General features: G+C 50.3%; 1 protein-coding gene across 21 annotated transcripts in view; it reads left to right on the top strand.

Annotated features, from left to right (window-relative positions):
* Window positions 1–1,697: 1,697 nt before the first annotated feature.
* BBX (BBX high mobility group box domain containing) overlaps window positions 1,698–12,243 on the top strand; it is a 141,283-nt gene continuing 130,737 nt past the window's right edge. For 4 of the 21 annotated variants that reach the window (XM_056327139.1, XM_056327132.1, XM_056327140.1 and 1 more), the window contains exons 1-2: window positions 1,698–1,835; window positions 5,207–5,279. The gene's annotated coding sequence lies outside the window, so the exon portion shown is untranslated. Of the gene's footprint in view, window positions 1,836–2,090; window positions 2,112–2,385; window positions 2,540–3,336; window positions 3,687–4,718; window positions 4,738–5,206; window positions 5,280–12,243 lie in introns of those variants that run through there. The other 17 variants (XM_056327144.1, XM_056327135.1, XM_056327142.1 and 14 more) reach the window with 8 other exon arrangements.

Below are 12,243 nucleotides of genomic sequence, written 5' to 3'. Positions count from 1 at the left end.
TCACATCTTAACAAAACATGCACTGGCTAATTTAAAATGATTTTTCAGAAACATGGATACAATTTAATTTTCTAAAATCAGCTTGTAATTTACCCCACTGTTTTATTCAGACATAAGAAACAGTATTTTACAGTTACTTAACATAATTCTGCCAAAAAGAAAAATGGTGGGGATGGGGATGAAAGAAGCGTAGGCAAGCCATGGGAAGATGCTGAAATCGACCGTCCACAATGGAAAAAAACCCCGCAGGACAGAGAACATACAGAATAAACTCCCTTCAGCATCCTTGAACCGTTGGACAGGTAAACCCGCTAGGAAGTGCAAACATCGTTCTCTTATTGGAAAAAACGTGTGTGCTTCAGTTTCCATTGTTATTGTAACTATTATTACTTTTGACCAGTTTGTTGGGTTTTGGTGTTGGTTTTGGGGTTTTTTGGTTTTGTTGTTTTTTGGTTTGTTTTTTTTTTTAATATGCCAACTGCTGAGTGAAAGGCAGAGTCCCACCTGGAGACAGTGCCGCACCACAATAAGTGTTTTCCTAACTGTAAGAATAAATGTCCCGTGTTTTCTCCTTAAAAAACACAAAGGTCTTGCACCGCACCTATTTGAACCCTTGCAAACATTACTGTGTTGGATCAGTGTATGCAGCAGGCTTTCACGTTGCATTTGGTTCCCGCAGGAAAAAGGAGCTTTTCCAAAAAAAGTTCGACTACATTTCTGCAGGGCTTTTCCAACACCGGTCAGCACAATCGCCACGCAGTCACCCAAAAGCTGCTGGCCTCACACAGTCGCTTTGTCCGCACCAGCCTGCGAGCGCAGAGATCCTCAGCTGCATTTCGCATCCCTGTGGCTGGGAGCGGCCGGGAGGCGCAGGGCAGCGACCCGGGCAGGACCCGCGGCGTGGCACGGGGCCGGCCTTCTACTTGACTCGCTGTGCCCAGCAAGCGCCCGCTGTCCCTACGGGAAGCCGATGTGCCGCCGTGCTGTCGGTGCTGGGCCGGTGAGGGCCTCTCCGCCACGTTTGGGCGAGGATTAGCGAGGCGGCAGGCACCAGCCGGCGCCCCGCCGCATCCCCGGGCGGCACCGCTGCCCGCAGCTCCCCCGCCCGGTCAGGGGGCGACCGCCGGCCTGGGCCCGGGCTCGGGCCCCGCCGCGGGGCTGCCTTCCCCGTGTTTACTCCCCGAGCAGGGGCTGTGCGGATGCACTGCTGCCGCCCTCAACTTCTCCGCTCGCCGTGGTTTGGCCTCTGAATGAAACCCACCGAACTCGACAGAGTTCAGTCGCCGGGGGACTGCGCGGCTGGGCGGCCGGGGCCGTGCGGGGCCAGGCCGTGCCGTGCCCGCCGCCCGCACCCCGCCGCGGCCGTTACCCCGCGGCGCTGCCCAGGGCAGGCGTAGTTTACTCTCGCAGCCCTCCCCGAGCGGCCAACGGGCAGCGGCTGCCGGCGCGGGTGCCGGCACGGCTCGGCGCTCCCCTCGGCGCCGGGGGCCCGGCGGGCGGCGGCCCCCGCTACCTGCCCCGCTCCGCCGCCGCCGCCGGCTCCTCAAACACTGCGAAGAGCAGCGCGACGATCTTTGTGTGAGTGTGTGCGCCAGCAGCTCCCTCGCGGGCCGCGGGTGTAACGGCGCCGCTGAATGGCTGGCGAGCCCGTCCCTCAACGCAGCGGCCAATAGCGGTCCGCCTTATATCCCGGGGAGTGTTGTGGCGCTGCCCGGGTTGCATGGCTCTGTGTGGAGCCGCGTTCCGCGGGCGCCGAGGCGGAGGGGCTCCGCTGCGCGCCGCGCCTCGCTTCGGCCCAGCGGCGAGCCGCCCGCCCGCCCGCCGGCCCCGCCGAGGTGAGTGCGAGCCGCCCGCCGCCCCTCGCCGGGCGGCAGGGAGACGGGCAGCGGCGGCCGGGGGAGCTGGGTGCCCTCGCCCCACACTTTCCCCTCCGCGCCTCAGCGGCAGGGCAGCCCCCCCCCGCCCCCCCCCCACCTCTCCGCGGCGTTAGCGGCCGGGAGGGAGGCGCGGAGCTTCCCCTGCCCGGCGCGGCGGCTGCCGCGGCTCCCAGTCACTTTTCCTGCCTGTCGTCAGCCCTGCCTGGCTTGGAAAGTTTGGGCAGGGGAGAACGGGTGGGTTGGTGCCGCCTGCCCTCTGCCCGGCCGGGAGGGCAGGGCTGCCCGGGGGTGCTTTACCGTGGTGGGGGGGTGTTTGTGAGGTGAATTGCAATAGAGCGCAGTGCATTTAGAAAAAAAAAAAACAAAACCCCAACAAACCACCACCAGAAGAAGAAGGCGGCGGGGGTAGGCCAGCCAGTGCCAGGCTGCGTTTGAAACCAGGCACCTCTCGCCGCCACAGAGAGAGAGGCAAGAGCAGCGGCGGCCGCGGCGGAGGGAGGAAGGGGAAGGAGGGCGAGGAGGAGGAGGAGGAAGGCTGGCCATCGGCCGCCGCTCGGTGTGTGCCTGCGGGGGGGACTTGACAGGGAAAATCGCGGCAGGCAGAAACGAAACTTCATCCCGAGGGGCGGCGAGGCGAGGCGCGGGGGAGAGTGCGCGGATCGGTATGGGCTGCCGCCGGCCTGGGGGGCTGCGAGCCGCCGCCGCCGGGAGGAAGGCGGGGGGTGGGGTGGGGGGGATATACCAGCGGAGAGGGCGAGGGAGCCGATTCGGCGGCCGCACGGGGCCGGGGTGGGGGGGGGAGAGGAATGGGAGGAAAAAAACCCGGCGCCGACCCCGACAACAACAGCGGCCGGGCTCGGCCGGAGAGTTGGGCTGCGCGTTTTCCGGTAGTCATCGGCGATGCACCCGGGGCGGCGGCGGCGGCCCCGGTGGGCAGCTGGGGGGGGGGCTGCCGGAGTTTCGCGTGGATGTGGGATTATGTTGTGTCAATAAGTTTAAGGTGGAGAGGGAGAAAGGGAGGCGGGCGGGGGCCCGGAGGGAGCGGGGGGGGGGGGAGGCGGCGGCAGGCCTCGGCCGCGCGAAGTCCTATTTCTGAAGGTAAGTTGTGACATTGGGTGGTCGCGATGACAGAAAACTTGGCGAGGGGCGCCCCGGGGAGGGGGCGGCTGCCTCGGGGGGGCTCTCCCCGCCGCCGGGAGCCGGATGGGTGCTCGGCTGTTATTTGCTGCTGCGAGATCGGGTCGCTGGTAAATTACAGAAAGCAGCCCTCCCCCTCCTCCTCCTCCTCCTCCCCCGCCCCCCCCCCCAACCCCCCCCCCCGCTTCGCTCTTCCTCCTCTCGGGTTTATTTGCAATGTATGAAACTTGCATGGCTGTGAGGAGAGCCGATCCTGTGTAGGTTTGCGAGGAGGAGGAGGAGGAGGAGGACGGGGAAGGAAGGGTTGGAGGCAGGGGAAGGGAAGGCAATCGCGTTAATCCCGGGCGCCGCACGGCAGCAGGTTTGCGTTAGAAATATCGGTGGCAGCCCGCCGCCGCTGAATGAGGAAGGTAAAACCGAAGCGAAGCGAGAGCCGCCGAGGCGACATGTACGGCGGCGGGGCGAGAGGCACCGGCAGGCGGCTGCCCGCCCCCTCCCTGCCTGCCTGCCTGCCTCCTCCCTCCCTCCCCGCCGGGGCGGGGAAGGACCGTGCCCGGGTCTCCCCCGCTCGCCGCCAGCCGAGCCGGGGGGCCGCGGGGCTTTAACCGTGTGCCGGGCGGATTCGCCACTTTTTTCCGGGGAAGGGCCGTGGCTAAAAGTTTTTTTCCGGAGGTGAGTGTGTGCGGGGAGGCCGGGGCCAGGCCGGCGGTGGTCACTCGGGCCTGGGGCGCCGAAACCATTGCCCGTCCTGCTGGTGACACGTCCAAGTCCCGCAGCCCGGTGGGGCGGCGGAGGGGCCCGGCCCGGGCGCCGGGGCAGGGACGGGGTGCCGGTCTCCATGTGGCTCTCCCGGCGGCGGCGGCACCTCCTCCCCGGTGGCAGCGGCGGCGGCGGCAGCAGCGGGATCATCGCCCGGGCCCGCGGGGAGGAGGAGGGGAGCAGCAGGGAGGTGTTTGCTGCCAGCCTGCCTCGCCAGATCCCGCCGGGGAGGGCAGCTGGGAGGGCCGGGGAGCCCCCCGCGCCCCCTCCCCGCGCCGCCGCCCCTTCCCTGCCCGCCCGCCCGCCCCCAAAGGTGTTGTGCAGAGTTTTCCCCCGGGAGGGTGAGATTTATGCGCTGCATTATTGCTCCTCTCCTCCCCCCTCAAAGCAAGATGGACTCTCTCTTCTCTCTCTCACTCACTCACTCTCTCTCTCTTTCTCTCCCCCTCTCCCTGTGTCTTGTCAGCCTTCAAGATCGACATTTTGTAACTAAGATGCAAACTTGATGGTGACCGGGGGCGCGGGGGGGAGACGGGAAAACCCTGGGTCGCGGCGGTCTTTCTCCATATTTAATACCTTTTCTTTCCACCCCACCCCGGAGCCCGGATTCCGGTGGCCCTACACTTTGCACGGGCGGGGGTGGGCGGCGGGCGGGCGGCGGCCGCACACGCCGCCCTGCCCCCTCCCGCGGCGGCCGGGGGTCTGGCCGCTCTCCCCGCGGGCGGCGGTGGTGGAGGGGCCGGCTGGGCGGCCGCAGGACTCCGGGCGGCTCGGCTGGGCTCTGCCGGGGGGGAACGGGCATTACCTGAAACTGTGTTACAGCCTTGCAGCCTGCCGTCCGTCCCTCTGCCTGTCTGCCTGTCTCTCTCCCCGGGTGGATCTCGTACCTGCAGTCTGGCGGCTTGTTCTTGTTAATTTTGCCTTGTTTGGCTTCCCCACGCGCGGGGATTGATCGCTCACTTGTGTAAGTTCCCGGGGGTTATTGTTATGTATGCCTCCTTGCAGATAGATGGTGGTCAACTTTCTGCCTTTTATTTTGATAACGCCCGCCTGCTTCGCTGGGTGTGCGTGTAAATAATAATGTACGTGGTGCATCCCTGCGTGTACCTGTGGATGGCTGTGTGCACGCATAAACATGCATCCGTGTACGAGAGAGACACAGGAAAAATAACCCACCGTGCTGATGCACACTCAGATGATTTGCTCCATTTGCCCAGTCCTAATGCCCTTTAAAGACATGGTACATCTTTTGTTTGCTCCTTACGGTTTCCTGCGACTGTCATCTTGGTTTAATGATAACTTATCTGGGGTGGGGGTGAGGAGGAAGCAAGTTTCAAGTTTTGGGATCTCTCTTCTTGTTGGCGTTGTGGTGAGTTGCAATATTGTAAATATCATGGGGTGCTGATGATGTGCCTTTATTTGATACCTTATAGGTCACTATCACATGACAAAGGCTTTGAGACACCTTCATCTTCGTCTGTCTGTAATTTCCATTTGCCTTCCTGGGTAAGTATGTAAACTGTATGCACAGAAAAAAGAACTCGGTTGTTGTTGATAAGATACAGGTTCTTGTGTTGCTACTTTTCACGTGGAAGATGCTTGTCCAGGTTTTAGCACCTCAGAAAACATGTCTTCTCCCAGTACTTACAGCAACTGCTAGATTACAAAGTTTCTATGTAGGGGTGGGTCAGAATAACCTGAGAATTAAAAAGCTGTCTGTATTCTGATATCTCTTCTTCCCTTTTCCCCCTTCTTTTTTCTTAAACCTTGTTTTTTAAAGGTGATCAGCTGATTGACTTAGGGTAAAAGTTTTAAGCCAGAGCAACATTAGAATATGCAAAGTGAAACACACAGGTTGAAAACTTAATGAGGATGTAAAGTCCTTTTAAAATTCAGTGCTAGGAAAAATATGAAAATGGAAATGGAATGGGCAATTAGAAATCTCTGGAGGTCAAGAATCAGTGGGAGGTTCAGCAGAACCGTAATACTACTGCAACAGGAGTTGGTTCAGTTTTAACATGTAAACTGAGAGCTAATTAGAATTCCATCCATGCTCTTTCGGTATTACTGTTTTTTTTCTTTTGGCATTGATTAATGCAGGTACCTATCAATTTGAAAGATGAATCTTAGTGACTAATTCACTAGTATTCCTAAATGTTCAGGTACACAACCTTTTTTTTTTTTTTTTTTTTTTTTAATCTGTGTGTTGGGAAGAGCTCTAACACCTTTTGTAGCGTTTGACATCTTTTAGGATGAAGTAGAAGTGGTAGTTCAAAGAAGAGGTTCTAAATTTATGGGATCAAATTCATAGATGACATAAAATGAGTGGCACTCAGAGTGATTCTCACACAATCACCCATGGTGGCACTGAACTGCATTTGGCCCAAAATGGGGAAGTGTTGGGTATTTTTATTTTTTTTTTAATGGTACTATTGTGTATGTAATTGAAAACAAGACGAGACATGTATTTGGGGTAAGCTTAGTACTCATAAATGCGAATGATTAATAACATACCCTTGACCTTTTCCAGGCAGTGTATAGCAGACATAGGATAAGTGATGGTCCCAAACATGCTGTCTCGAAGGGAGCTGTTGGGAGCAGCTGTTCTGGTGTGATATTATGACCACAACGCTAGTCTTAAGATTGGGATAGCCGCTGAGGGGAGGTGGTTCAAAGGGAGGATTCTGCCTGTTCTCCAGTTGTTGTAGAATTACACCCTAATTTCAGTTTTTCAGATTTTGTGGGCAGTGAGGTTGGTATGTGTAGGTCTGAGAGTGTAAACACAAAATGAAATTACTGAAATTCTTTATGGCAGATGTTGCATAGGAGAGTATTCTTTCAGTTTTATAGCATTGCTGACAAGGATCATGTTCTGTGTAGAGTAATTGGTGCAAGAGTTTTTTACGAAGTAAAAATGTATTGGGAAATTCAAAACCTGGCAGATAGGCTTCAGACTGTTGTTCAGAGCTGAATACAAATGCATTGATTTCTTAACTTAATTTTCTGTGTTTTCAGGTAAGAGTCAGAGTAGAGTGCTGTAAGTGCCAAGGATTTTTTTCTTTATTTGGGGTAATATGAAAGGGTACTGAACAAGAATAGCACAGGGACCTTGCTTCAGGTAGTATCTTCAGTCATTATCTGATTTTAGTTTCGTGTGCTGAAGTCTTTTGGATGCATGGAATTTTGATCCTAGAAATGAAGTGGTGATCATAATCTGCCCACAGCTTTTGAGGAGTGGACCTCGATTTTGTGGACAGAACTACATGTAGGTCTCACCCAGTGTTGAACTGGCACGAACAAATTACGAAGAAAAGAAGGGTAGGGTATCTTTTTGACAAAAAAAGGTGTAAAACTAGCTTTGGAGAAACTGAGAAATACATTTCCTCATGGCCTAAAAAAAAAAGATAATAAAAGTAATGTGCCTTATTAAGGGGACAATAGAGATTTCATTAGGTTTGTCCATGAGTAGAAACTTCCATTTACTTTAGGGAGCTTTTATTTTGGTAAAAGGGATGTTTTATCTTACTATACAGTTCTCGGTAAAGTAACTGTTCATGCCTGAAGTTTAGTAATTCAGTCTTGACCTACAGGAGAGACACCTGGGTTCTGGTCTTGGTTAACAAGTGCTGGGTGAGTGCTGGTGTGTCACAAGCCAAAAGGGGATGAGCTGCTTAGCAAGGGGCCTTGTGAATGCTTCAAAAATTGCCCCGTGGTCTCAAAAGTTCGTTGCATACTGCTGTCCCTCTTGGCACAGCAAGCTGATAAATTGTTTCAGACAGACACATAATTTAGGAGAAACATGACTGGTTTCTGTGTTGAGGTGAACTCAACGTTTTATTTAAGAAGCTTGCCCTCGATGCTTTCGAGTGTTTGGGGCGCTGCTTTCCATAAACCTATCGCCTGAAAAACTTCCATTGGTTTCAGCAGGAGGGTAATTTCAGAAAGGAGTGTGGGAGTGATGGCGAGAGGAATTAGTCCATGTTTGTTTTCCCATTCAAGGAAGAAAACCTTTCTTTTTCATAGCTGTTTTGTGAATAATTAAAGATATTAAATGTCAGGTGTCCACATAAAATATCAGAGGTAATTGTGCAGTTATTTTATAGCTAACATTTTTCCTTTTCATCCACAATGATCTTAATGTACTTTGTAAATTAGTGATTCCATAGCTTGCAATCCTGTAAGCATGTGAATATCTTTAAGCAGATGACAAGTCTTGTTAAATTCAGTGATACGATTGCTCGCATTCAGAGCTCAAAGTTATTCCAGGTTGCTGCCTCCCGTGGTCCGCGGGCTGAGGATGCGCAACATCTCTGAAGCTCAGTTAATATGGCATTAGGCAGGGCAGTCTTCTGGCATAGAGCTGGTAGCGGAGTGGTGTGAAGAAAGGAAATTTAAAGGAAGTGAGCTGGGGAGAGTTACTCTTCCACCACATGTAGTGGTGGGGAAGATGCAGGTAAGGTAGACGCGACCTGCAGTCTGCAAGGCTCTGCTGTAATGTGAAGGTTTTAAATGCACCTGCTGTGAAATCGGGACACCTGGGAAGTGAAACTGCCTCTTTTTCGACGGTACGTGGTATATGTAGCGTTCAGGCCTCCCCCTTTATCTGAAGGTAGTCCCTTGGTAGAGGAAGGTACTACAAATTAAAGTTGGAACTGAACCTAAACTCTTGTTTTAATTTCTGAGTGTGTCACAGGCTGTCTCTGTGAGCTTTGGCAGGTGATGTAGTCAAAACCAGAGGCCGCTTTGCAAATCTCGCACCCAAGTCAGGCTTCTGTGCCCTGCCATGGGGGTGACCTGTCGCAGCCACTGGTGGAGTCAGCAGTGCTGCTGTGGCCCACTGGTGGCTTCCAGGGCCAGCGTTTACTTGTGGAAGCACAGCCCTTTGCCACCTGCAAACGGAAACTAATGATACTTCCCTGTATCATTAAATCATATGGCACCCGTATATTGGGACAGTTTTCCTGAGTGAATTAGTTCTAAAGCAGTATGGATGCTCTTTTACTGTAACCTTAATAATTTGTTTTCTTTATTACTTAGGAGTTTATAAAGCTGGATTGAAGTAATAGTCGTATGTATTTCAAAATATTCCTGAGAAGAAACAGGAAAAAGTCAACTTTCTAACTTCTATGGTATTAACTTTTTTCTTTTCCTTCTACCATGTTTCCCCCCTTCCCTGGAGTATCACTGTCAGAAGCTTTTTCATTCTGTTTTACTTCAAAAGATTATTGCTTATAGTGATTTTTTTTTTTTTTTTTTTTTTAAGATCAGTGATGATACAAAGTTTCTATCTGAGAGCAATATGATGAGCCTGGTACTAGTGGACCTGTGAATTTCCTAAGACTCAGGCAGCTGTCACCCACCCTTCTTGACAGTTTCAGAAGGGATAAGACCTGTACCACCATAAGGATGGCTCAAGGGTCTGCTGTTAGATTTCATTGCTTGGAAAAGGAAAAAAAAAAAAAAAAAAGCACAGGTTATTATCTCAATAATAATGATACTCGTATTTGGCAGTTGTAGGCATTGCCTTATTCATGTGTTTATGTCCTGTCTGGTGAAGTACATAAGCTGTACTGTAATCGCACACCTTAAACCAGGGAACAATCGTTTTTATCCCTGTTTTAGGCACCTGAGGTACAAAGCAGTAAAGGAGCGTAGGCTTGCATGCTGTCACTTAGCAGGTTAGCATTAGCAGGGAATGGAACAAAATCTGCCTCTGATTCCTTGGTTTTGTGTGCTTTCCTTTGGTGTATGTGACCACTCTGAAGCTTTCCTCATAAATGCCTGTCTTGACATGTGAGTAGTCTTACTGAATTCTGTGCTGGTTGGGCATATTTTTCTAATACTCAACTTTCATTCATAATGCTGCTTAAAAAAACCCACACACACACACCAAAAACACCCCACCTTCAGAATAGTATGAAGTTACTGACTTTCAGTTTGGTTATATTTATTGACAGGAGAGGCTAAAGTAGGAGGAGAGCTTACTGAGGAGTTTTTGCCACTAAACATGGTATTTAAGCTGTGGTGTGTATCACTATTTGTTAGATTATACTATGTAATACTAACTTCCTTGTGTTACCTTTATGAACTAAGATAATAAGTTTTCATAGCAAAGTTTTAAAAATACACATTCATATGGAATAGTTCTTTACAAAGAATGATTTTTCATATTCATAATGTAGTGTAAACTAATTTTCTCATGAAACGTGGAATTGGCAGAAGTGGCTACTTTGGCACTCCGGTAGTATGGTGATAACGAGGGTAACTTACTAATTTGAACTTTTATTTCTAAACTCACTAAACATTTAATCCTGTAAGATTTTCAGATTTGCTCATTACTACTGTTTTGTTACCGAGAATATGAGTTAACTTTAATTTTAAAATAGGAGTTGTATTTGAGGAGTACTATACTTAATGTTTGAGTGTGGACCTAATTGTAATATTCTCACCATGATAGCAGCATTTTATTATTTTTAATATTTATAAATTCAATTACATAGAAGATGAATCAACAAAGAGGAAAGGCATGGATTTGACACTTTCCAGTGGCTGTACCTCTTCCTTTATAGCACACTAATGCATAATATAATAGCAAGTCCTTATGAGCGTGGACAATTCAGCATGTGAAAATAAACTAGCTTCAGGCATATCTGAGTACAAAGAAAGCTAGTACAACAAAATTTCAATTTTTAGCAAGGGGGAGGAAAGTTAACAGGATTTTATGAGACTACACAAAAAAATCAGTTGCTTAGGAAGCGTGGAATTTTTATTGTCAGAAATCTTCCATGTGGGTGTTTTGATAGAAGAGATGTTATAAAGGGTAGCAATCACTGAAAGTAAGAAACAGCATTTTATTGACCCTTAATGTCACGGCCTCATTTGGCAAAGATAAAGTAATTCAGTGGACTTGCACGGCATGGGACCTATGGAACTTGATACAAGTGGAAGCTCTTGACAAGACTCTTAAGTCCTGTCTACGCCTTCCCTTGCTGAGGGGAAGTAGGAAGGTGGGTCTTCCTCTGCCTATTTGGCGTGTTTTGTTTGGGTTTTTTTAATTCTTTTTTCTTTCTGAAAGGCCATATGTATGTAGCAAATTGTTGAGGAGTCTGCTTTGAGAGGCTGTGAAACCAGAATAACTGTGCCTGGCTGAGGGGTTACTCTCCTCTTACGCAGGTGTAGCAACAGGAAGATTTCTGCTATCCATACTCCCAGGAGGGGCTTCATCCCGCTCTTCCGAAACCCAGAGTTCCCTGTGGCAGGGCCAAGCGTGCATATTAAAGCCCTGCTCCTTTGCGCTGTTGATGAGAGCTGAACTGGTCCATGGCAGGATTCAAGTGAGGAAAGCTTAAACCTGGTCCTGGGCCTCTGGTGCAGTGGGTCGTGGATTGGTGACTACACCACACTGCTGAGTGTGCCAGGCAGTAGTTTGCTCCCGTTGGGTTGATGGCTTTCAGCCTTTACCTCTCAGTTCTTTCCCAGTATGTTTTTTCTGCCAGCTACGTAAGGACTTTTAAACTTATCCCTTGTCAGAAGTTGTCTGTCTTTCTGGCTTTGATTTTTTTTGGTTTTTGTTTGTACCCATGTTCTTCACGATCAGGAGTTACCCAGCAATGGCAGTGGGTAAAGCATGCCACACGATAATGGATAGGATTATATCTCTTGCAGTAGAATAGTAAGTCTTCACTCTTCAGCCTGTGTGTTCTTTTATGAAGCAAATAATCCTAGGTTTTTGTTTGTGTATGTGAGAGAATGCATTATTTTGTGGTTGTCAAAGCAATATTTAAGAGAAAGACATCATGTGAGATTTGGAGATGAAGCTGGATAAAGAAAACCTTGTGAGAGAATGGAAAGAGTGAGGGAGAGCTTGACTTCTTACCTTATTTCAGCCACTTCAGTGTGAAGTAGCTCCACAAAAGGCAGTGGAGCTGAAACATTGTGATGTTCTGCATTAAAATCTGTCCGTGAAAGTTGGGAGGAAGTTGCTCTTTTTTGCCAGGTTGATAAGAAATGCATTTTTGTGGTTGGCCATGTTATGATTTGCTTTCCACAAGTGGTCTTTGAGCCACATCATGCCTACAGTGGTCTGCAGTTAGCAACATCATGCTGTTCCTCCTCCCCACCCCCTTATGGGGTGAAGTACAGGAACATAAATGTATCTTGTTCTAACTACTGAAGAGCTCAGTCCTCCAGCTGCAACTGTGCAATTGGATTCCTAAACAAAAAGCCAAAACCAGAGCTGCATCAGCAATGTGCACCCCTTCGCAGATCTGCTGCGTGAAGTTTCTGGTGGCCTGTGATTCCTCACGAAAGCTGCAGATTTCACATTATTCTTAATTATTGATGTGCAGATAGGTCTGCCAGGGTCATGCACCAGTTGTACTCTGTGATCAGTGCACAAGCTTATAGGCAGTCCCTGACCTGATGACGAGCAACACAGGAAGGGCTAGGAATAGAGATGCTGCTGAAACGC

This window comes from Falco biarmicus, chromosome 2 (assembly GCF_023638135.1).
Source record: "Falco biarmicus isolate bFalBia1 chromosome 2, bFalBia1.pri, whole genome shotgun sequence".
Lineage (NCBI taxonomy): Eukaryota > Metazoa > Chordata > Aves > Falconiformes > Falconidae > Falco > Falco biarmicus.
The sequence above is the reverse complement of the archived record's forward strand: the minus strand, read 5'-3'. Positions and strand labels throughout refer to the sequence as shown.